At 34.6% G+C, this 24,260-nt stretch overlaps 1 protein-coding gene across 4 annotated transcripts in view; it reads left to right on the forward strand.

Annotated features, from left to right (window-relative positions):
* Window positions 1-7,198: 7,198 nt before the first annotated feature.
* LOC121428331 (ras-specific guanine nucleotide-releasing factor RalGPS1-like) overlaps window positions 7,199-24,260 on the forward strand; it is an 81,764-nt gene continuing 64,702 nt past the window's right edge. For 3 of the 4 annotated variants that reach the window (XM_041624900.1, XM_041624902.1, XM_041624901.1), the window contains exon 1: window positions 7,199-7,489. The gene's annotated coding sequence lies outside the window, so the exon portion shown is untranslated. The remainder of the gene's footprint in view (window positions 7,490-24,260) is intronic. The other variant, XM_041624903.1, reaches the window with a different exon arrangement.

A 24,260-nucleotide genomic window follows, 5' to 3' on the forward strand; every position in this document is an offset into this window, starting at 1 on the left:
CCATGGTATTAAAACAAAATATATATAGGCCTACCGGTACTTAACACGAGTAAGGACTGTCAGAAGTGTGTACACGTACGGTACGCTAAAAACCGTGGAAAAACAAGCATTATCCACCTCTATGACTTCAATTCAGTTTAGAGATAGATCATCCAAGCGCAATTAAATATGGCAGCCCCCCCCCCTTCCTCATAAAAAGATAAATGAATATATAAATATATTTTGAATTTATTCTTCATTTCAAACAAATTGACAAAGTAAGTAGGAACAAATCAGAATATGAATAACAGAAATGAAAAAAAAGGGAATTCACTGGAAAGCATCGCTTGCTTAATTGAGTTTTAAAAATGGATACATGTAAGTAGAAATAAAAAATAAAATAATAATAAAAGTATATATATAGGGAGAGGGGAAAGAAAATCTGTGTGAAAAGAAAGGAAGAACTTAAAATAAAAAGGGGAAAGAGGAGGAGAGATATAAACCAGAGAATGAAAAAGTAGAAAGAAATTAAAGAATGAAAAACAAAGGAAAACAAAGAGAAACAAAAGGAGGGATAGGGAGGCCTGGCCGGAGAAAACTAACTAAGTGGAAGGGCAGTCGGGGCTCAATAAAGGATCGTTTGCAGTGCCTCCGAATGTTATAAAAGGGACACATATCTCACCAGTCTCATGCTGGCTGAAAAAGATAACATAAGCACTACACATTCATGTAATTATAAAATACAATAGATTTTAACTTATAAAAATCGACGACAGTGCGAAGCACGAGCTTAAAATATTTGATATATAAATACCGACCTAAAAAAAATAACACGGACAGTTTCAGCATTTTTTTTAAAGAAAAAAACGTCTAACAATATACTGATATACTGATCCTGAAAGAAATCCTATAGCACTCTTTGACACATATGGATTGCGCTATGAGTAAATAATGCGAGTGCGAAGTGCGAGCTGATTTTTTTGGCGATTTTGATCTAAAAGCGGGACATGACTTTTTGTAATCATGAACAGAATGCATAATGCGAAATAAAAAGCGCGAGCTGAATATATTTGATGTACTGACCTGAAAATATGACGTTTATTATTCTAATTAATAATTGCTTATACTTCGCGTTTTAAATAAGTCCCAAGCTCTTAACATTTTAAGTTTTTTTTTACATAACAGCGGGATATTTCAAGCCAACGTTATTCTCTTGAGCAGATTATTATCTCACTCATGTGACTCGACAGGCAATCCAAGCTCAGAAATACATTTCCATAGCTCAAAAATAAATTTCCATGGAATGACCAGATATTTTTTTGGCATTTTCTAACTACCCCCTCCCCTTATTTTATTCACATTTATTTTTCTTCTTATCTTGCTGTAATTCTCTCTTCCTTTTTTTTTTCTTTTCTTCATGTAGCTCGAAGCCTGCAGCGGGTGGGGTCCAGGGAGTAAAGCCCCTGGAAGCTTCAGAATTGTGATATTTCCAGAGGGCATTTGGTGAGAAAAAAATATTTATATGAAATCAATATCCTAAAATTGTCAATTTAATCTCATTAGAATATTTTGTTTGTTTAAAGATAGAGGACCAGACAACAACCATTAAGATTTAAAGAAACTTATTTAGTATGGTATCAATACTAGAAATTACAACTGGCCTTAAACGCAGTCTTGCAAAAACCCAATAAGGAAATTTTTAAACTTTCATCCAAATATGCTGCTAGTATAAAGTCTGGAACTCTTTGCTTACATCAACGCAAAATATCCAATCAATGCAATTTGTTAAACGTGTATAAAGCTGCCTTTTTAAACTAATGTTATTCTTATTCTTTTATAATTTTTCTTCACCTTCTAAACATGTGTGTTTCTATGTATGTCTACTTTGCTTTTACTTGCAATTCATTTAGATTATTATTTTATATTTTTGTAAGTTTTTATCATGAACTCTAAAGTCATTTTGTTATATTGAATTGAATTTGTTATTTTCATATTTTGATGATTATTGTCTTTTACATTCAATGTTGTATCAGGACCATGATGTAAAATAGCTCAAATATTAATTCATCAATTTATCACTGACGATGCATATAATCGTGGAGTACAATATTTCATCGTACTCTTGATAATTTTGATATTTCTTACTGATTCTTTTTTACTGTTGTTCACTGATCTAGCGAGGACCCCTCGATAGACAGTACCACCTTGATTGATGCTGCTGAGTAGGGCCATCCTCCCGTTTTCATATATCAATTCACATGTATCATTTTATATGCATTGTTATTTGTTTTTAACGGAAATAAATTCAATTCAAAATTTAAAAAAATCGTGCATTTTTCTATATTCTGTGAACTTTGTATGTGCCAGTCTCCGGACTGTTCAACAAAATCTTTAATGCATAGCCGAATTAAATTTCAATTGCCATTTTGGGAAATTTTGGTTTTAGAAGGAAAAATTAAGTGAGCTTGGAAAGTTGCGCGCATTTTTAGACTCAAATCTATTCCTATAAATATTGCTGTGTTTTTTAGTCTTTTCTCTACTATTCATTATATTTCTTATAACATTGGATTATGGGTAATAAACAAATCCCCGTGTCTGGGTGTAGAGTCACCGACAAGATGTTTATCGAAAGTTGGATTCTTATTTTGGGCGATTTTGATCTAAAAACGGGACGTTCTAAGGACTTTTTGCAATCATGAAGAATGCATATGCGAATGCAAAGCGCGAACTAGATATACTGACCTGAAAATATTTTATACTGCGCTTTTCCAATAAGTCCAAAAACTTTAACATTTAAGGGGTGTTTAAGATCTCACTAATCAAAATACGAGCGCGTATATAGTGCGAGCTGGAAATTGTTGAAATAATAATATTTGGAAATCGTTGTAATAATAATCATCGGGATGCGTATTTCGATAAAAATAAGATAATGAAAACTTGGATCACGAGCAGGATAGCTTATGCATTTATTTGCATGACAGCGGGATATTCCAAGCCCAATGTTATTCTCTTGAGCAGACTATTATCTCACTAAAGTGACTCAATGCAAGCTCAAAATGCGATCAAAATTTTTAGTATTTCTATTATCCCTTGAAAGTTCATGAATACAAATAATCCTTTAAAATATTTTTAGGTAAGACAATTCCAATAATAATTTATCGCATTCATGATTACAAAAACAAAAGTTTTTAAAATCTCCGTTTTCAGATCAAAATCTAAATCTGAACTTGCAATCCACACCTGCATTATACTTTTTATTCATTATTGCATTTGACCTATATTATAGACTTCAGCTCGCGCTTGCAATATTTTTTTTTTTATTCTTATGTTTCTTCACTATAGTACAAAATTTATTTATTAATTCATCAAAAATCTTTATACTGGATAAACATTTTCAGATAATATGTACATATATATAGATATACATATATTATACAACATGGTTCTGTTGACATAGTAAATATCTAACAACATGCAGGAAAAATGCATTAAACAATTTAAATTCAGATATAGTAGATAGAAAAACTGAGTGACATTTTAAAAACAGAAAATACATGTGCACTGGGTGATAAATACCAAATTGAAAGTTGAAAATATAAACCGGCATAGAAATATATAGAATAGCGGAGAGAGGTTTACGAGAAGTGTATTTTCATATTTACTTTTATATAAAAGTATCAACTAAAGTTGCATTTTGGAGTTCCGAATCTATAAGCTATTCCATTCATTTCCTCCTGCAAAAATCAATGTTCGCTTCGGTTTAGATATAACAACGTTAAATATAATATATTAATAAAATGTGCTTAAAGTGTCCCTTTCCTGGTCAGTATATACGTTACCCAAAATTTAAATTACACTTCGATCTCGCATAATTCCTAGTGATATGCTAATGAGCTCATTTTATCCCAGTATTATCTCATTTATGCTATTGACTGCGATTTATCACTAATCTCTGAAGAGTGGAGGATCATAACAGAGAGAGATATATTTATCTGTCAAGAATTCGAATGCTGGTAAAAAAAAAATGTCCCGTGTTTGTGACAGAGGAGTAAAGGAAGAAGAAAGGTGAGCGAAACAAGAATGGGGGTAATTGGAAAGTAGAAAACTGTCTGGTTAATATCTTATATAAAACAATATATTTTGCTCGTGCTTTGCCCTATTTAGCCTATATAGCCGTCCTGTTCATGCTTACAAAAAGTGTTTAAAATGACCCGTTTTTAGGTCGCAATACAAAATAGAATTCAATTCACGAATCATTCCCTGAAGAAGGTAGAGGTCTACCGAAAATTTGGAGAGTGAATAAAAAAACTTAATTGTTGGCATTGCAAAAACTGCATTACTCGTGAATTTGTTTCGCATTCCTGATATAAATAATGTATATATGTCTGTGTATGTGTTTGTGTGTGAGGGTGCATGACTTTTATGATTACCTGGAAATTCTTGTATTCTGTTATTCTTTTTTTTTTATCAAATATGAGATTTTTAATTCCAGAGCTGAAGGCCGGGTACCTTCAATCATTAAAATGCAAAAATATACAATTGTTTGTATAGAGGAAGAAAGTCGCCTGGTAACGAAGTCAGGCAAGTTAATTTTACATTTACAGAAATGGGATGAACTGAAGGTGAAAAGAGATTTGAATGTGAACAGGTGAGATGTGTTTAGTGTGCATGGTGCGAGTGTGAATGTTGATGTTTTTTTTTTCTTCTTTACTAGTTCTTTTCGATTTCCCCTTCTTTTGTATGAACATGATTTGCAGGTTTTCTTTCTGTATCCTATTTTGCGAAAATTATATGTTCATATGCAGATTTGTATATGTTATATGTTTGTTTACGTATGCATGGTAGGTGCATGTGTGTGTCAGTGTGTGGGTGGGTGTGTGTATGTGTGGAAGCCGTGGCCGAGTGGTCTAAGGCGCCTGGTTATACAGTACATAGAAAGTCCGGGATTCGATCCCCGGTCGCGGTAGCTATGCCCGTGAGCAAAGCATTTAATGTACAATGCTCTTTTATCTTGCTTTCAAATAAATGGAAATGCTATATGCATTATTGGTAACTTGGTGTGCACTTGTGTGTGTGTATAATATCATGTAAAGTTATGTTGAAGCTTGAAAATGGGATGCAATGATAATACATGTATGTTGATATCTGTTTTCCTGCAAATCATTCAGTCATTCAATACTGTAAAGGATTGGGGCTCAGTTTAGTTATTTTTTTTTGGTTATAAAAGTATATTTTTGAGGAATTTCATTCCATCCTTATTTGCTTTAGTTTTTGGTAAATATATATACATATTGCATATCCTTTCTTATATAAAATGAAGATTTGTAATTGTTTTGTATTTATCTTGATAATATGTAATCCATTTGAATGAAATCCTAAACAAAAACATGTTGAAAAAAAAAGTGTGTAATAAAAGAACGATGAAAAACTCAATTGTGGAGAGATTTCAGCCCATGTCAGCATCCCCACTGAAAAAAAATATTGTTCCCAGGGCCCTGTGCAAATGTGGGGACCAATGACCACACACTCACAATTTCTTTTGTTTTTTCATTATATGATATATCGAATTTTCTCCTCAGCATTATGCCCCCCCCCCAAAAAAAAAAAAAAAAAATTCCCCCTCTCGAACGTGTTCTGTGACCCTTTCACCTGAGCAGGACCCGTTTTAGGTGTTTCTAATGCCCTTTCCCCAAGTGCCAATTTTGTCAGCAAAATTGCCCTCTCTCGAACGTCACGGTTTTCACTTTCACCTGGATCCAATTCATAACAAGTGCCATCATTGGCAATTATTACCGAACAATTAATGCCCCCCACGAACGTGTTCTGTTCCCCTTTCATACTCCAACATTATTGCAAGAATAACTTAATTGTAGAATTACTAGGACAGTACTTGAACTGAATGATGATCATAAGCACTGTTTGAAGACATTGAAATTTGTGAGATATTTCCTATTTTGGAGCAAGCGCCATGGGCGCCCAGCTGAGGAGGATACCGGCGCTATACAAGAACCCATCATCATCATCGAGAGGGTTCCATTTTATGTGTGAGCAAGTGCTATATCTAGTGCAAGTATTACCCCAAAATGCCCATCACGAGAGTGTGTTTCATGAGTCATGTGTGTGGCCATAGATAAGCAGTAGCTTACAGATGGGGGGGGGGTGATCTTGCCCCCCAAAACAAGAAGAAAAATCACAACCAAGAAAAAAGAGAGAAAAGATAACAGAAGGAAAGAGAGAAGGATGGAATACGATAATTTTTTTTTTATATTATGTCAAAATCTATCACAAAATCGCTCATCCCGCTGTAGGCCTATTTGTTCTAAGATAATGCCCTTTTTGAAAGAAAATGTGTCATTTTTTCCCAGCCCCCCCCACTTTCAAATTCACTCCGCCGCCCCTGGTATTTATGTCTGCAGAATTCTCTCAAAGGGGTGATGATGTCCGATGATGTATAGGAGCTAGTTCATTTTCATGCCAACTCTGAATGGCATTGCCATACTCACAGGCGGGGGGGGGACGATCCCCCCTAAATTTTGAGTTGATAACCTTTTTTTTTTTTTTTGCTTGTCAAATTATTTTACATGTGCCCATCACAAAATTTCAGGTAGACTCCCCCTTAAAATGTCTCTTGTCCCCCCTAAAATTTAGGTTGATGCCCCTTTTTTTTTTTGCTTGTCAAATTATTTTACATGTGTCCATCACAAAATTTCAGGTAGACCCCCTCTAATTTTTTGGGCTTCTGCCGCCAATGGCCATACTGACCTGTAAATTTCCCTCGGGGAGTATCGGTGCAGTTTGAAATTGCTGTCCAATTCAAGATTTTTACTAAAAGATCCATTCTTGATTAGATGATGACTACTTACAAACAAAAAAACAGAAATGGGGATCGAGTGTTTGGACCAGAATAGGAGCGATTTACTTCCGAAACAAGGGCGTCGATTCTCCCTTTTTGGGCTGGTGTCTTTTTATTCCATTACGTGTTGCATTTTTAGAACATTTTGTACGCTATGATGACACAGAATAAGAAAAACCGGTTGCCGACTACTGATAATCTGATCGCAAAACCTGACTCTGATCGATTGATCAGAGTCAGGTTTTGCTGATCAGAATATCAGTAATCGGATCAATCCCAAGCATGTCAGAAAAATATGCCGCAACAAATTTTATTGGGTTCTCTTTGCAACACCATTGGACAGCAAACAGAGTGAGAAAACAATCTCTACCTTCAGCCGTCGGTATTCTGCTAAGTTGTACGGTCAGACCAGACTCTGATCAGAAGAACAATCACTACCATAATAGCAGCCCAAGAAAGAACATATTTCGTTATCGCATCTGGACAAATGTTGCATCGGCTAGATGAGATTTTATTCATTCATTCTTCTTTGCTTTTAAACCTTTATCTGGCCCATACTACCATTAATCTTCGGTAACGTGGAGGACCTTGACATTGTTTTGTGCGAGAACCGCTACGACCAACACAGCCAGTGACAGCGCAGCGGAACATTTCAAGGTGTGTATACCGTAATGTATTGTAGCTCCACCAGCCAGTACCAGTGGCATTGGCGGTGCCGGTGGGAGAGGACCGGTGGGCTTGGGGGCCGGGGGCTGGCAATGCATGGGACGTGTTTGGCATGTTGGGCATGGCCTAGGTATTCTGGGTAGCCCGAGGCCGAGGGGCGTCTGGCGGCGCGGCTTACCTTTGTGAATTTATCTTCTGCTACTTGCCTGAATCGGGCGAGCAAAATTCTCACAAACAGTGATAAAGATTTGACTCTTGACCACTCATGGTTTCAAATCGTCTCGTGTGTGAAGGATTCATATGCACCTGGTGCACGCGAATCTTTCACACCCTTTTTACTAAAATAACTATGACTTTACATCGTAGCTAAGCATTATATTTATTCTATGACACTTACCGAACCATATGGATCGTTTGTTGAATTCTGTTTGGTGTTGTTTTGAATAAAATAAGAGCATTTTTCGTGATCTTCACGTAGATGCCTCTTGATCAGCGTTGATATCAACTTTTGCCTAAAGAGGGCGCGCGATATTATTTCAAAGTCGCGGTAGGCACTTAAGAACCAAGTTTGAAAGGATATATACTCGTAAAATTATGTCACTCTCGCCGATGAATATTCATTAGATCGTGGTCGTGCGTGTTCAATACACACTGAGTGCATGCATGCAGAGAGTTTTTATTGAACACGCACGACCACGATCTAATGATTATTCATCGCGAGAGTGACGTAATTTTACGAGTGTCCTTTCAAACTTGGTTCTTAAGTGCCTACCGTACCTTTGTTTACGGTGTTGCAAGCTAGCTGCATTCTAGGCGATCAGCATTATTTTCTTGCTCGTTCAATCCACTTTCATCATCATCTTGTCAAAAGATGGCGTACTTTACCAATAAGTATATACATGAGATGCAACCTGTTGATTTTTGGTACAATTTCCTATTATGCGCTGACGACTTGAATTGAGAATGTTCGATACGAAAAATTGCTTTTCGATTGTTGTTTGCGTACTTTCCACCGCAGTATTAAGGACGGATCGAACGGAGTATCCTGGTTGAGACTTGGAGGTAAGCGATAAAAACAGTTTTATAAATAATTTCCACTTCATTTTGTTTTTTTTAACTAAATTTATTAAAAAGAAATCATTAGTGGAGAAATACTGAAACGTTTGGCGTTTCTAATTCCCTCACATTCGTGTGATGAATGAAAACGTCAAAGTCCACTATGAAACCACATGCGTTGTGCGAGGTTAGTATTACTAACCTCGCATGTTGTGTGAGTGACTGTTGACTTGAGTCTGACTCTGAGTGAAACAATATTTCACAAATTTTTCCTATTTCGCAAAAATACAGCAGAGAGAGGCGCATGGCCAATATGGGATCTGGGAGACTCCAATATGGGAGACAATATGGGAGACTTGCTTGCCAAAGAACAAAAGAAACAACACCAACCAAAGCAGAATTTTTTACAATCATATATTTTTTTCTTGCATTCCTTCTTTCTGTTATCTTTCCCTTATTCTTGCTTACCTTTGTTTCTATTTCATTCCTTCTCAATTTCCCTTCTTTTCTTTTTTTCTCTTTCCTTCTTTCTTTCTTTTCTTTATTTTTTCATTAATTCTTTACTTTCTTTCATTTGTTCTGTTTTTCTTTCTTTTTTCCTTAATTATTTCCTTTCTTTCACCCCCTTTTTATCCATGATCAAAATTTGTAATGTAAATATGCTGTTTTACCCAAACGTGCCCCCCGTTGAAAGTTATTACTGACCTTTTTTTGCGTACAAGTCAAATTGTTTGCAGATGAAATGACTAGCAATCTTAGGGGAAAACCTTTTTCTTTTTGCTTGTCAAGTCTTCATCGGGAAAATGTGTCCCCCCCCCCTTTTGGAAAATCCTGGATCTGCATCTAACTTATTTAGCTCACTTTTGAATGAAATTGTGTATACTGTATAAGTTGTTATTTTCGCAGCAGGGTTATTTTCGTGGATTTCGCAAATTTAACAACACAAAAAAATATTGACTCATTGTGCCAATGTCCCCAACAGCAAAGCTTTACTTTTGCATACACACTGTGTGGTGAAAATATGGAGATACATGTAAGCACCTACATCTGTACAAAAAATAAGGTTGAAAAATTATGGTTAGTAATTCAAAACATTAGCTAGAATAATATTAGAATTTCACTTTTTTATTTCTTAAAGGTCAAGTCCACCTCAGAAAAATGTTGATTTGAATCAATAGAGAAAATCAGACAAGCACAATGCTGAAAATTTCATCAAAATCAGAAGTAAAATAAGAAAGTTATGCACATTTCAAATTTTCGCTTATTTTTAACACAATAGTTATTTGAACGAGCCAGTTACATCCAAATGAGAGAGTTGATGATGTCACTCACTGTTTCTTTTGTTTTTTATTGTTTGAATTATACTAAATTTCAAGTGTTTTTTGACGATTAGGACCTTGCCTGAAGCACAAAATTTTAAAATAATGGAATTCCACATGTTCAGGGAGGAATGAAAATTCATTTCACATGACAATGACAAGAAAATAAAAATATTTCATATAATAAAATACAAAAGAAATAGTGAGTGATGTCATCAGTTCCTCATTTGCATACCAACCGAGATGTGCATATAACTGTTTTGTGAAATGAAGCGAAACTTTAAAATGCTATAACTTTCTTATTTTACATCCGATTTTGATGAAATTTTCAGTGCAAGTTGTATAGTGTATACAGGAATGTGTGTCCGATTGTCCGTGCTCTCATCATATGTTACCTTTAATATGTGTTTTTCTGTTCTACAGTCCTTTTTTTACAGTGCTCATTTAGAAGTTTGTAAACGTTTTTCAAATAAAATACTTGAAATGTTCACTGCCATATTTTGTTGACTGTATGTATGATGATGTTTCCCCCTCGTGTATTAACACATTGGTCCATTCGTTTGTAACAAGCAAATTAGACTACCAGTATTTAAATGGACTACATGTACTCTGATTTTTCCAGTGTGATAATGACATACATGTAAAACTGGGTGTACTGTAAAGTTTGAAATTCCTTTATGAGCCACTTCTTGTGGGGGCTTAAAAAAAACTGTCCGCAGTTACGATGTACATGTATGTACATGTAGCTTCGATTTGCTTCCTCATTTTAATGAGTTGATGTCTGTATATTGCATGCTGAGCTCAATTTACAAGTCTTGATTTTTAAAGCTTTTCATTTATTGCAGATTGCTCTCCATACATGTACATCACTCATATACATGTACCGTAAGGAGTGTAAGAATGCAATGCGTATTTATTTTCTATGTAAACGGAATTGTCACCTACATTGTATTGATTGTTCTTGTGTAGATAGTTGTCAATATCGGTAAAATATTTTTTATAGGCCTACTGATATATCGACCAAATTTCCTTAATGATAACAGCACTAAACTAGTAGAGTACTTGCACATACAGTTGTTAGTGAACTTTGATTGTGTGCATTTGGTTAATATCAGTCAAAGATCACAACTACTTCTACGTGTACATGTATATTAAAGCAAAGAGGATATCAGCTGATCTGGTTCATCATGCAGTGTGGGGAAAAGGGGGATTCCCCAATTCCCAGGTTACACCAATCAGGGGATTTCCCTGTTGCTGATGCAAGCTTTCCACTTTCTGAAAAACAATTTTTTTTTAAAATCATTTATCATTTTATAATTCTTTTTGTCTGTTGTTAAAGTATTTATTCTCACTTTTTATGTCTCCTATACATTTTGGTTTTGGTGCTTGCGTACATGTTTTGTAATTTTTTTTTTTTTCGGGGGGGGGGGGGGGGGGAAGAAAGCCAACATTGTTAGAAAGCTTAATAGAAGAAGGAGAAGGGGAAGAGGAGGAGGAGAAAGAAGAAGAAGAAAAGAAAGAAGAGAAAAGAAACAAGGAAAAGAGAAAGAAAAATTGTGATAAAAAGAAAATAATCAGACTAATAGATTTGTGTTAAAGATCAGAAGAAAGCATGGGGGAGGGCAAAATAATCACTGTATTACTTCTGAATAAGGTTCATGGATTTTTTCCCAATCAAGAAAATGTACCGTTGGCCTCCAGCTGGGAGCTTCTTTTTATTAGACTTTGGTCCATGTGTACAGTTTATCTGTGCAGTGTACATTTAAACAATCAGAAAAAAAATAATTATGTACATTGTATGATAATCTATTAAATTGGACAGTTTGCCATCTCTATTCTGTACATGTACATGTATATAAAAATTGTTCTCAAATTCTACATGTATGTACATTTTACACGTAGACACACACACACACACATATTTTTGTATGTACATCAACATTGTTGTACAGACAATTGTTTTCATGTGGAATAAATAGTTGCTCAATTTATATTCCATAATGATATTCATGAATGCTATTATTCTGTACCAGCAAATTTATTAATAGGTTTAATATTGCATTGATGATGCATTGATCCAACCTTGACAGCACAATAAATCTCTTGCAAAAAGTAACAGGGAGAGAGTTTAATGCAGAAGAGACCTCAGTTTTACATGTACATGTAGATAAAACTGGATATTGTACCAGGTGAGGTAACAATCACAAACTGAGTTTAAAGGAAACCAAAACCCGAGAAGAGAAGTAATCTTATTGGAAAGAGTAAAATGAGAGTAACAATTTTAAAAAAAGTTTCATCAAAATCGGTTATGAAATAAGCAAGTTATGGGAGTTTGAAAACTCTTGTTGTACTGTCTATGGGCATCCTCAAATTGGCAAACGTGCTTCAAAATAGCTGATTTTGTGGACAACTCTCCATTTGTTTTGTAGACAAATTTTCAGATTTTCCTCATTATCTTTCAAATTGCATCTTGCCTCCTTCTGAGCACAACATATGTCATGTGAAAATATAATCCACACCATATATGTCAAGGTCATGAGGAGATAATATGAAATATGTAAAATTAAGGGGAAAATCTGAAAATATGTGTACAAAACAAATGGAGAGTTGTCCACAAAATCAGCCATTTTGAAGCACGTTTGCCAATTTGAGGATCCACATAGTAAGTTTAACAAGACTTTTTAATTGTCCACAACTTGCTTATTTCATAACCGATTTTGATGAATTTTTTAAAAATTTGTTCCTCTCATTTTACTCTTTCCAATAAGCTTGTTTCTCTTCTTAGGTTTTGGTTTCCTTTAAACAGATGACAATGAAATTACCACCCAAGTGTGTGAATTTGTGCCAAGTGGCTCTGGTGTAAAATGCATAATTGCTGAGAAATGAGCAAATTAAGCACAGAATTCCATCAAATTTCTGGTACTTTCAGAAGCAATATTAATACACTGTCCCACATATTGCATGCTTTTCTGAGTTTTTTTAATAGTGATCATCAGAATTATCGGTTTTGAGCAAAGTCTTCATGTTTCACACAGATAAGTTTTTATTAATGTACAAGATCTAGAATGGTGACAATTAACCTTGATATACAGTGTACATGTAAAAATACTTTCATATGAAATGATTGTTTTCTACTTCTACATACTACATGTATCTTTTACCTTGAATGAGGAAGTTTTTGTTCTTGGAAATTTGAGGATTTTCTTAGAGATTGAAATGTGAAAATGAAACTGCACTGTCTCCAATATTCTGCATAGTCATCAAAATATATGAGCATGCAATGCATGTACATTTGAAAGCAATTGAATCAAATGATTAGTTTATCATTTGTTCAGGGAGTAAGTTGGGGGAGGGGAGTTGTAAACTCTATAATGTACTGTTTGGAGGTAATTTGTTCGGATGTGATTTTAATAGATTACTGCAATTCTGAATTTCTTCCATAGATTCGTAATCCAATCCCTCAACCTCCTCCCAGGTATAGACCCATAAAAGTCCTTGAACTGTTGATCATGATGCGACTACGACTAGCAAAATTGCTGATGATACCAACATACTGTAATGTGATGGATATTGGGGGAAAGCATTGAACAGAGCCCTGGACATGAATATTGTATTAGCATAGATTGTAAACAAGTATCAGTCAGTCCTACATTTGAAGTAATTTGCTGGTACAGTATTACGTGTTTGTCAATTTTCATCTTTATACCCTACTGTATCTACTGTACATGTGTAGAATACAAACATCTGAACACACAATGCATATTGAATACAAATTGAACTTTGATGTTTTCCTTTCTCTTCATGTTGTTCAGTGTGCATGCATACAGACTGTCATGAGAATCTCAGCTGCATTCCTCAGTCCTGAGTCAGCATGTGTATTGTCTGGTTCAATAGTAAGATTTGTTAATACTATTGATTGGCTCTGCTCACAAAACACAATAATAATCTATGAGTGTCAACTACTCCGCTCATACAGTAAGCACTACGATTTCAGCAAAAATATGCAAGTCTTAATATGCAGTAAAGCTTACTCGTAATCCTTTTTTGAATAGCTTCTGCTGAGTTCTAGCCATTGATGGTGTCCCCTCACTCACATGTGTATGGTCATTTTTTTTCAATGTAATCTTATTGGCCTACATGTAATACAAATTCTGTCAATTTTTTTAAATCTATGTCAAATCTGGACATTCAGTGGAAACAGATAAAAAAGCCATGATAATATTGGATGGCTTTATTTCATGGAATACCAGAAGTACATGTATTCTATTCATTAAGGCCAATATTCCACAAATCGCAGATGAGTGGAATATTTCTGGTATTCCATTCTGAGCCATCTAATATGTTGAGTGTCACTTTCTCATGTTGGTTATCATCTCTTTCCTTATTAACCTCATAGTGACCCATACATGTATGCCTCTTCTACATACCATACAAAAGTAACTTATATTTGGGGGGAAAGAGGAATTTCCATGGTTTTTCATTTTAAAGTATAGTTTCTAGTTTCTAATGGCTTCTTTGTTTTTTTCCCTCCTGTTTTGTATACAGAATAATATTTAATTAAATTGTTCTGTTCATGAATGCTAACTTCTTGGTATCATAAAGACTGCTTCTTTATCAAGCATGAGTAGTTTTTAGCAGATTGGAAAGGATTGGTTATAGTGATTGTACATTTTGCTATTAAAGGTTAAATAAAGGTGAAGAGTTGCATCTGGATGGTTTGTAAGCTTTTCTTTAGAAGTTTCGACTGTAGTAGCAACTTCTTTTTCTCAGAATAGAATGCATAATTGTGTAATTATCCTACTGGTATTTAGGGATATTGTATGACTTCAAGCTGCACATACAGCACAAACTGAGGGGGGGGGGGGTCCTTCAAATGCATACGCCTGCACATTTACAGTACATGTTCATATCATGCAGGAGCTTATTTGTAAATGCACTGACTGGCATACATGTAGCAACATACATTTAATTTATTGAATAACTGATGGGTTGCCCCCCCTTACTTGAATTTAAACATTGGCCTACAACAAACTTATTACTAGTCATAGACCTGCTTGGACTGTAGGCTGCGTTTATCTGCAATGTCTAAACAGGTACATGTAGGCCTACATGTATATTAGTTGATATTAATATCAAATTAAATTCACAATTATTTTTTTGTGAAGCAGTTTATACAATTTGCTGTATATGTACATGTAGATCTTCCTCAAAATTTAATGTTGATGGGCCAAGATGTGTAATATTCATTGTACACTTGCACATGAAGGCAAAAAACCTACAAGTACTACTAACCGCTGCATTCATCATACAACTGAAGATGTGTTAAAGTCACAGTCGGCAGTAGTCCATAGATCTTTCATACACGTAATGACATGGCAAGCACAGTAGTCATGTGACTAGGGTAACTGATTGATTGGTGCTAGGAATCTCTCCTCGGGCGATAGCTTTTTCATATGGACTCTTTCCTTGGGTGACTATCTAATATTAAAATCTGTTGTCCACCATTTATACTACATGTACATGTATCTGTGCATGTTATGTACTGTAAGTCCATGGTGGCTAATTCTTAAACAGAGTTTGAGCTTTTATAATTGAATAGAACTATATGTAATTGTATTGTCACCAGCAGTATCCTACATGTTCTAATATGGCTACATCGTAGATACATTATGTAGCTTTGTTGAATTCTGATTTATTTGGGGAAAAACACTAAAATGCCCTGTGAATTTCTGGACAAGCTCTGATTCATTATACACCCCAGTGACTTTCATATGTACATACTATGCATTACTTTATTTTTTTCATACACATGTATATATCTCAGAGGATACTTCAGAGGATACTTAGAGATTAATTATCCAATGCTAAATTTTGACAGACAACCATCGATGTATTGAAGGTTATCCTTGGAAAGTTCCAACTTGGCCTTGCAATGTATTATTTATCCTTTTCTGTATAAATTTTCATCTAAAATTAAGATGGAAAGTGAGCTACATGAATTCTATATTGTATTATTATTATTCATTATTATCATTATTATTATTATAATTATTATTATCATTATTATTATCATTATTATTATTGTTGTTGTTGTTATTATAATCAGTTTATTATCATTGTTATCATTTCTGATATGTTATTAAAATTAGATTTAATCCACGAAATATAGGCCTGACTTGCAAGTTAGATCACTAAACAATGACACATTCATGTGTATTGACAATATTATAAAACATTACCTGTGGATCATGTAAGAATCTGGAAAGGAAATATGACTAGCAAAGAAGGTCTTGAAGGTTTGAATTAAGCTCTTTCTGAAACCAATCAACATTCTGTTTTGATGATATCTGTTTCCTTGTTAACCCCTGGTCAACACATGTTCTCCAATGTTGTGTTTACATAGTGTACATGAGGGTTTAGCTTAACAGGGTCTTGAAATCAATTTTGAACCTGAATTTTTCAAAACTAATCAGCATTGCAAATAAATTGTGCATGTTTTACCATATATGTAAATATAAAAGGATATAAGAATTTGGAATGTGAATTCCTGCAATTTTTATAGTCTACAGATTACAAAATCACTGGGCATGCAAGAATGACGCCTTTTGTTCTTCAGAGTTCATATTTTATGTAATAGATATTATCTTCAAATCTTATGTATGTATACATGTATCTCTAAAATGCAAAGGTTTTACTTGAAACCCTGAAAGGATGCCAGAAACTAATGTAAAGGTTCCCAGGAAAGAGAACTCAATTTTATACCATGGGTACAGTTATATTCCCTGGTTTAAAGATGTATACAAATCTCCATATGTCACAGTCCCTTACCCTAATATTTTTAAAAATATAATTTAAACACCCATATTGGTCTTATTTTAAAAAGCACCGCAATTTTCCTAAGAAATTGGTGTGAGGGTCATTCAATCAGCATTCAAGGCCACTGCCTTCCTGTGGCCTGGATTATAACCCTGTATGAACATAGCTGTTTCATGAACTCTTTATGAGCTTTATCGGATTAGCTCCCGCCCTTTGAACTACCTGTCAGTTTTGTTTATGTGTAGTTGTCATTGAGGGATGGATAGAGATATGACAATATCAATATTTGAAGTGTGTCCATAAAGGTAGGCATAAATGTCAATGTTAATGGTTTGTTTCAAGTCATTCTCTTTACCTTTGTCTTACAATTGGTAGATTGGAATGACCAGAGTCAAATTAAAACTGTTTGCTTGGTTCATGATGGAAGAGATTTATGGCAAAGCTGATGGGCTGCTTGATCAAAGATCTCAATTACAATGAATGTTGCAATTCAGAAAGACAATCAAGATTTATTTAATGAAATGCACGTAAAAAGAAAAAACATTTTTCTCTATATTTCAAAGGGTAAGGCTACTGGACCTCCATTGATTTATATGCAAAAAGGAACAATTTAACAGCATAAAGCCAAGTACATGTATGTAGGTCTATACAGATATGTGGATCATTTAGTAGGATTGGGGCATGGCAGTTTCTCATGATATTTCAATAATTTTAGGTGTTACAAATGGTATACACTGGTCTATAGTGAGTGAACAGTGTTTAGTACTGTATGGAAACTCTTATTGCACTTTTCAGGAGTGACATATTGACAATACTACAGTTTGCAGCCCAGTTATATTTGAATAGAAGAAGATATAGGCCTGGGGGATTGATGAATAGGGAGACTTTGGTACGTCCAACTGTGAATAAAACTCTGAAGCTAGGAATTGGGTCAGAGGTCGATGTCATACCTTACCATGATATCCATCAGAAAAAGCGATGCATTGGTGAAATTCTGATCGGAAATGTGAAGTTTTGTCCATATAGGCTACATGTATCTGCATGTATACCCGGGTATTTACAGTGTACATCACTACATGTACATGTAGGCCTACATGTGTATCCATCCATTCCCCCCCCTCCCTCTCTCTCTCTCTCTATCTATTTTTCTATGTCTTGTCTGTCCGTCTGTCCGTCCATCCATCCATCTATCTATCTACATATCTATCTATTGATCGATCGATCTATCTATCTATCCATCCTTCTATCTATTAATCCGTCTATCTTTCTCTCTACCCATCAATCTATCTTTCTACATATACATGTATATTGTTATCGATAACCTCTATAACGCTAGTTCTGTTGATAAACGCATGTTTTTGCCGCAATAGTGATATATCGATAAATTTTCTCTCGCTGTTGACAATACCCGCTATTATATGGTACAGTTAAGTTCTATTGCATTTGCACTTTTCGCAGTAGCGGACTAGCGGTCTTTATTATTTTGTTCGCAAAACACTGCCGCTGGCCTACTGGCATGCACGCTTGCGATGCGAAGTCACGAGTGTAGGGAATTATTTTGTCTATCATATGCGCGTGCAGTCTAAATATAATATACATTAAGATGTCTGACTCTACGGTAAATAGATTTTGACAAATTAGAGTTTAAAAAATCACTTTAGACATCTAAAGATTAAAAACTGTTTTTAGTTCGTATGGGTGTTATCCGTTTCTTCATGTTCATAAATTCAAATAAGTAAACAAGTTGGACTGACAATGACTGTGCACAATCTGCGTCGGCGTGGCCCAAGCCTAGCCTAAAGTTACGGCACTGATGTGGACGAGATGCGGCCCTGTCTAAACTGCCGTGGCGCATTCAAGTTTACCTCGAACTGGCCTATTAGTAAAATATTCTTTTGTCGATAGTTGTCGATGTTGGTATCATATTTTGTTGTTACCAATATATCGATAAAGAATTTTCTTATTGGTGACAGCACTAATCTATCTACAGTGTTTTTATCTCGATCCATTAGAAAAAGAAGGCTATGAGTCGGCCTTCATCCGTAAAAGCTGCTGTATTAAAATACATGTATGAAGAAATGGGTTTGTAGTTTTTGTACAAACTCAATGTTATGTTCAACGTGATCTGGAAGTTAGCATTTCAAGAACATGGTCTGTGTATAAATATGTAGGTAAGGGAAGAGAAGGCAAGAGAATATTTACATGTACTGTATTTTAGACTTGTATTTTTGTGAAAGAGAAGCAAGATGGAATTTTCTTTCAAACGCACCTGGAAACCACTATTGTGTCCATTGTGTGGTATTCTCCTTTGACAGACTCAGACTTTCTCCTGTTTTCAGGGTCTTTGGGGAAAATCTAGATTGATTAGCTGTCTCTCTTTTCCACTCTGTTATTTACTGGACATACTGAACCTGAATAAAAATATATTTAAATTACTCTCTTTGGTCTCTAACTTTCTTCTCTGGTAGAAGTCTGGACAACTAAAGTTTAGACTACTGGTAGACTGTTTCATTGGCCAAATGTCTCTCTTTTATTGTGTCGGTCTGTAGCCCATTTGACAATGCCAAAAATACAGTGAATTTTGTTGCCAAGATTAAAGATTTTCCTGTAAGAAGTTTTACATAGGATGGCAACAAAATAGCAAAAAGTTGTTGTTTCTTCATAGCTTGTTCAGTGCTTAAAAAGTAAAATATGTTTATTATAAAACAAAAACTATTCCTACATGTTTATTAGCTCTGTCATTACAGATTTATTTTTGTATTTATTAGATACTCGGTACATAAATCATGTATACCAAGTTTCCTTTTCTGACAGTTTAATGTATAGGTATGTACTTGTTTACATGTATGTGTAACAGTTACATTGCTTATGTTCCTTATTTAGAAAGAAAAATAATGTACTCTATTTTTCTGCAAATAAATTTCAAGAATTTAGTCTACTTTGAAGCAGCATTAAGGTTAAAGTCTCATATTTTTCTGATCTCTTGAGAGAAAAAAAAGGAATATCAACTGTTAAATTGTTTTTCATATATATTGCATCAACATCAATTTGGATACTTTATTCCTTCAATCTGTCATATTTGTTGGTAATGTTCACTTGATTGGCTCTGACGCCGCATTCATTTTACTTTATTTAATCTAAAGTACATGTATGTATGCTTGAAAGAAAAGTAGACCCCATACATACTGTACACTACATGATTGATGTATATTGTTACAAAATTCTAACGGTACATCTTGTTTAGTTTGGGATCACATGACTTTTGCTGAATAATTTTTTAGACTCTTGTCAAGACATTGTGACTGAGGTTACTTTTTATTTTAAGCTAAGTGGTGATTTGATAGAGTGAGGAGTCCACGAGCTAAATCATGCTTGAAAATGAAATTTTATTTTTAGGATGAGCCCACTATTCTGTACATGTAGGTCTTATTTCTAATAAAGAGAAATTTTAGGCGTAAATCCTGATATTTGAAGCTTACAAATCATTCTGCCTCATATTTTCTCCTGGGTCGAGATCAGCAAATTCAGATGCATGGCTTTCTAAAGCACATCACAAGAAAGTGATAGTTTATTGCTGATTCTTTCCACAGTATCCTACATGTAGTTTACAGGCTTCTTTCTATACAACCATGTTGAGAATACAAAAATTGCCTCTGTGGGACCTCAACAGAAACAAGCTGCTTACTTCAGCTCATTCCTTGGATGTTTTAGTAGGTGAATCATGGGTTGAATGTTCTTACCAATGTGATAGTAATTTCAGAGTTAAGATAAGGAGCTAGGATTCTGGAAGAGGTGAAGGGGAAGTGGCTATGGATTTTGAAGGGTTGGGGATGGGAATGTTCTTGAACTGCATGCCTTCATGTGATACATGGACTACCAGAAAACCTATACACTAGGCCTATATGTTATGTACATCCCGTCCATTTCACCCTTTGCCTCCTCCATTCATGATGAAGCCACTCTAGAATGCTATCCTCAGTCTTTAATCTTTACCAGGGTAGTGGCTTGACACTGTCACGCACAGAAGGTCACATGATGAGCAAAGCTGATGTGCATGAATGGATGATGGTGAGAGCGGAGGCTCTCTGCTGGCAAAACAGGAGGAATTCCTAAAAAAAATCCTATGACAGTGCATGGATGATACTTGGTGTAACTGTAATTTAACATTGTTCAGTCTTCTATATGTTTATGTAACTGCTAGATTAAAAGGCAGAGTGGCACTGGTCCATCCAAAGTTTATGTTTTTAATTCCAAGTAAAAGATGGTGCTTGAGATCGCTTCCAAAGCATGAATGCCCAAGTGATACTGGTCTAATCATTTTTTTTATTTGATGATTTGACCATCCAAAGGATTGTGGGTTCAGTTCCTAGTATGATGCTGAAGCTATTTTCAAAGCATTTTCTGAGAGTTGCCACTCTCTTTCTATGTGTATGAGGATCAAACAATAATACATGTAGGTGATGGCAATCTGAAATCTAATAAAGCTTAATTTATTTCCATATTTAGTACTGCGATATAAAGGTTAGCGTTTTATATAGGGCAAGACATAAGAACTAAGAAGAATCTAAGATCTTTTTAGTATGCCACCTCTGCTATGCACCTCATACTAGTATACTGTCCCTACCTGTCGACCTTATGCCTAAAACTGGTTTGAAATTGAAAAGAGTAGCATTTTTACATTGATTGTACGTGAGAAAAATATGTACAATTGAATATTTATCTCTCAAATGTAATCCATCCTAGAGCAAATCTGATCCAGAACTATTTTATAAGTTACAGTGTAGATGCTTTGTAGAAATGTCAAGTCATTGCCAAATTATAATACTGAAGTATTAAAACAAAATACGTTTGAATGGAACATTGATCGTAAGTGTTTCTCTTGCTCATGTAGCATCTATTTCTCTTTCAATACCTACATACATGTACACATGTCAATTAAGGGTCTCTAGTATATTGCTTGTATGAGGAAGTACATGTATTACTATTAGACCTGTTAGTCATGTTTACCAATCCAGATGACTGCTTGGTTTCACAATATACTGACAATGCCTATAAATGCATTTTATATTGACCTATTAATTAACGACTCAAATTATAGAAGCTTTAATTTTCATTGTTGTGTTTTAAATGGAGAAGTCTCTCTTTCATTCATCAATCATTTTAGCTGAAAATAAAAACACTGATATCAATGTTTGTGATTGATTTTAAACCTTTTTTTTTTAGATATTTGTTCCCTTTTGGACATGGGGGGGGGGTGGTGGCAGCAGCCAAATTCAGTGTTTAAAGGGGTACTCCAGGCTGGAAATAATGATTTGAACAGATTCACAAAATCAGACAAACAAAATACTGAAAATTGGTTCAATATCTGACAAGGTATAAAAAAGTTATAGCATTTTAAAGATTTGCATTAGTCTGGTGAAACAGAAATGTCTTCATGAATATTCAATGAGCAAACTGATGATGTCATATGCCCACTTGTTCTCTTGTATTTCGTTATATGAAATAAGGTTTATTTTTTCCTTCAAGAACCAAAAATATTGGAATAACAACTGATCGAGTGCATCAGATATTCATTGCTGTATTTCATTACAAGGGAGACATATTATTCACACATGTATGAAAAAATGAAACAATTATGATTTCATGTAATAACATAAGAAAAGGGAAAGTGGGGATGTAACATCATCAGCCCATCTCATGAATATTCATGGCAACATGTGTACAATTGTTTTCACAATATATTGCAAAACTTTGAAAATTTGAAATTCAATAACTTTAACTTAAAGGGCAAGTCAACACCAGCAGAGAGTTGATTTGAATGAAAAAAATGCATAATTAGATTTAGATTTAATTTAGATTTAATCAAAATTGGATGTACAATTACATGTAGGAAGTTATTATATTTCAAAGTTTCACTTACTTTCACAAATCAGTTTTTTATATCCTGGTTGGTATGCAAAGGGAACCAATTTCATTTCCCACTCTTTTTGTTATATATCTCAATTCTTTCTTCATGATGATCGGTGTATTAAAATATGATCTGGAATGTGCTCTCTATAGAGACATTGTACTGATGGAAAGTGGTACATAAAAGCAGAATATAAGACCATTTCAGTGCCTTGTGATTTGAAAACCCTTTGACCTATTTGGCATTTAGAATGAAGTACTGGATCTTACACATTCACTAAAAACAAAGCTCATTGGTGTTTTCATGGGTGAAAGCGTATTGCAAATGTCACTGAGCTCTCGAAAGCAGTAGCTACAGTAATAGCTGGTGCAGACAGTGTGACAGGTGAAATTAAATTTATCCTCGGTTTGGTGTTTCAATCTAAACAAGGTTTCACAGTATTGTGATCCAGATACTTCAGATTCTTATAAAGGTTATGATAGTAACACCCAATACTCAGGAGTTTTTAAGGAGTGAAGATTCTAGAATACATCACCATCTCTGTTAATTCTGTTTAATAGCACAAAGTTGAATACTCACATGATTAACAAGGAGTCCAGGAAATCATGGATATTAGCAACACAATAGAGAGAGAGAGGAGGGGGGGGGGGGGGGGGATATCATCAATTGAGATTTATCATTATATAAATTTATAAACATTTCAAATTATGAATCCTGCAGCGCTCATTAGAAAATCTTACCAATGTTGCATGTTCAAACACTTTTTAGTTTCTAAAAAAATATACATGTTAAGTCCAACTTAATATTCTTTTGCTATATAACCATGGGAGGTGGGGGTTATCACACATTAATAAGAATGAAGGAAAAGAAAATATTTTGAATGTTCCTAGGATAAGTATTAAAGATTGGTTTCCAAGAGATTTTCTTTTAATGACTATAATGTTTGATATTAGTTGCAAAAAATGCAGTGAATTTCTTCCTTTCACTCATGGTGGGGCAAACCTTGAAATATAAGTAAATTATTTGGTTGACATTGTGATGTAAGAAACTGAACCCAGCCCCCAATCATTCAGAATCAGTAAATTACATGGTGTTGAAGAGTAGAGATGTTCTGCCCTGTCTGCTACCAGAAGGGATGTTCAATTCTACAATCATTTGAGCTTTCAATTTTAGACGATGGAATAGGCTTGATATACAGGCTTCCTTTTTCACAGAAGAAATAGCCTTCTTTTTTGAAGAAATTTGTTCTTGCACATTGTTGCTTTCAGAGTTGTTTGGCTGGAGATTAATTAAAGGGTTTTACATACAACATACAAGATCATTTTATTGATGCATATTTCAAAGTGATGTTGAGCTTGTTGGAAAAATAATGATCCCTAGAAATACCAGAAAAATGTTATGTTGGAAAATTAAATGCAAAGTAATGTTAGTAAGCCAGCTATTACACATAGCAATTGATGGTATGCAGAAATATGTTAAAGATCCAGACCGGACCCAAAAATGAAATTGACAAATTATATACCAATCAAAAGCTTATAAGCTACTAAATACAGCAAGGTATGCTTTATTCATTTTCCCAGCTGAGTATTTTGATTAAGAATATTCCAATTATCGGGCTTCGAACCCCGCTTAGAAAATAGGCTTTATTGTGCTTTTCACCTGC

Source organism: Lytechinus variegatus, chromosome 15 (genome assembly GCF_018143015.1).
Source record: "Lytechinus variegatus isolate NC3 chromosome 15, Lvar_3.0, whole genome shotgun sequence".
In the NCBI taxonomy this organism is placed as follows: Eukaryota; Metazoa; Echinodermata; class Echinoidea; order Temnopleuroida; family Toxopneustidae; genus Lytechinus; species Lytechinus variegatus.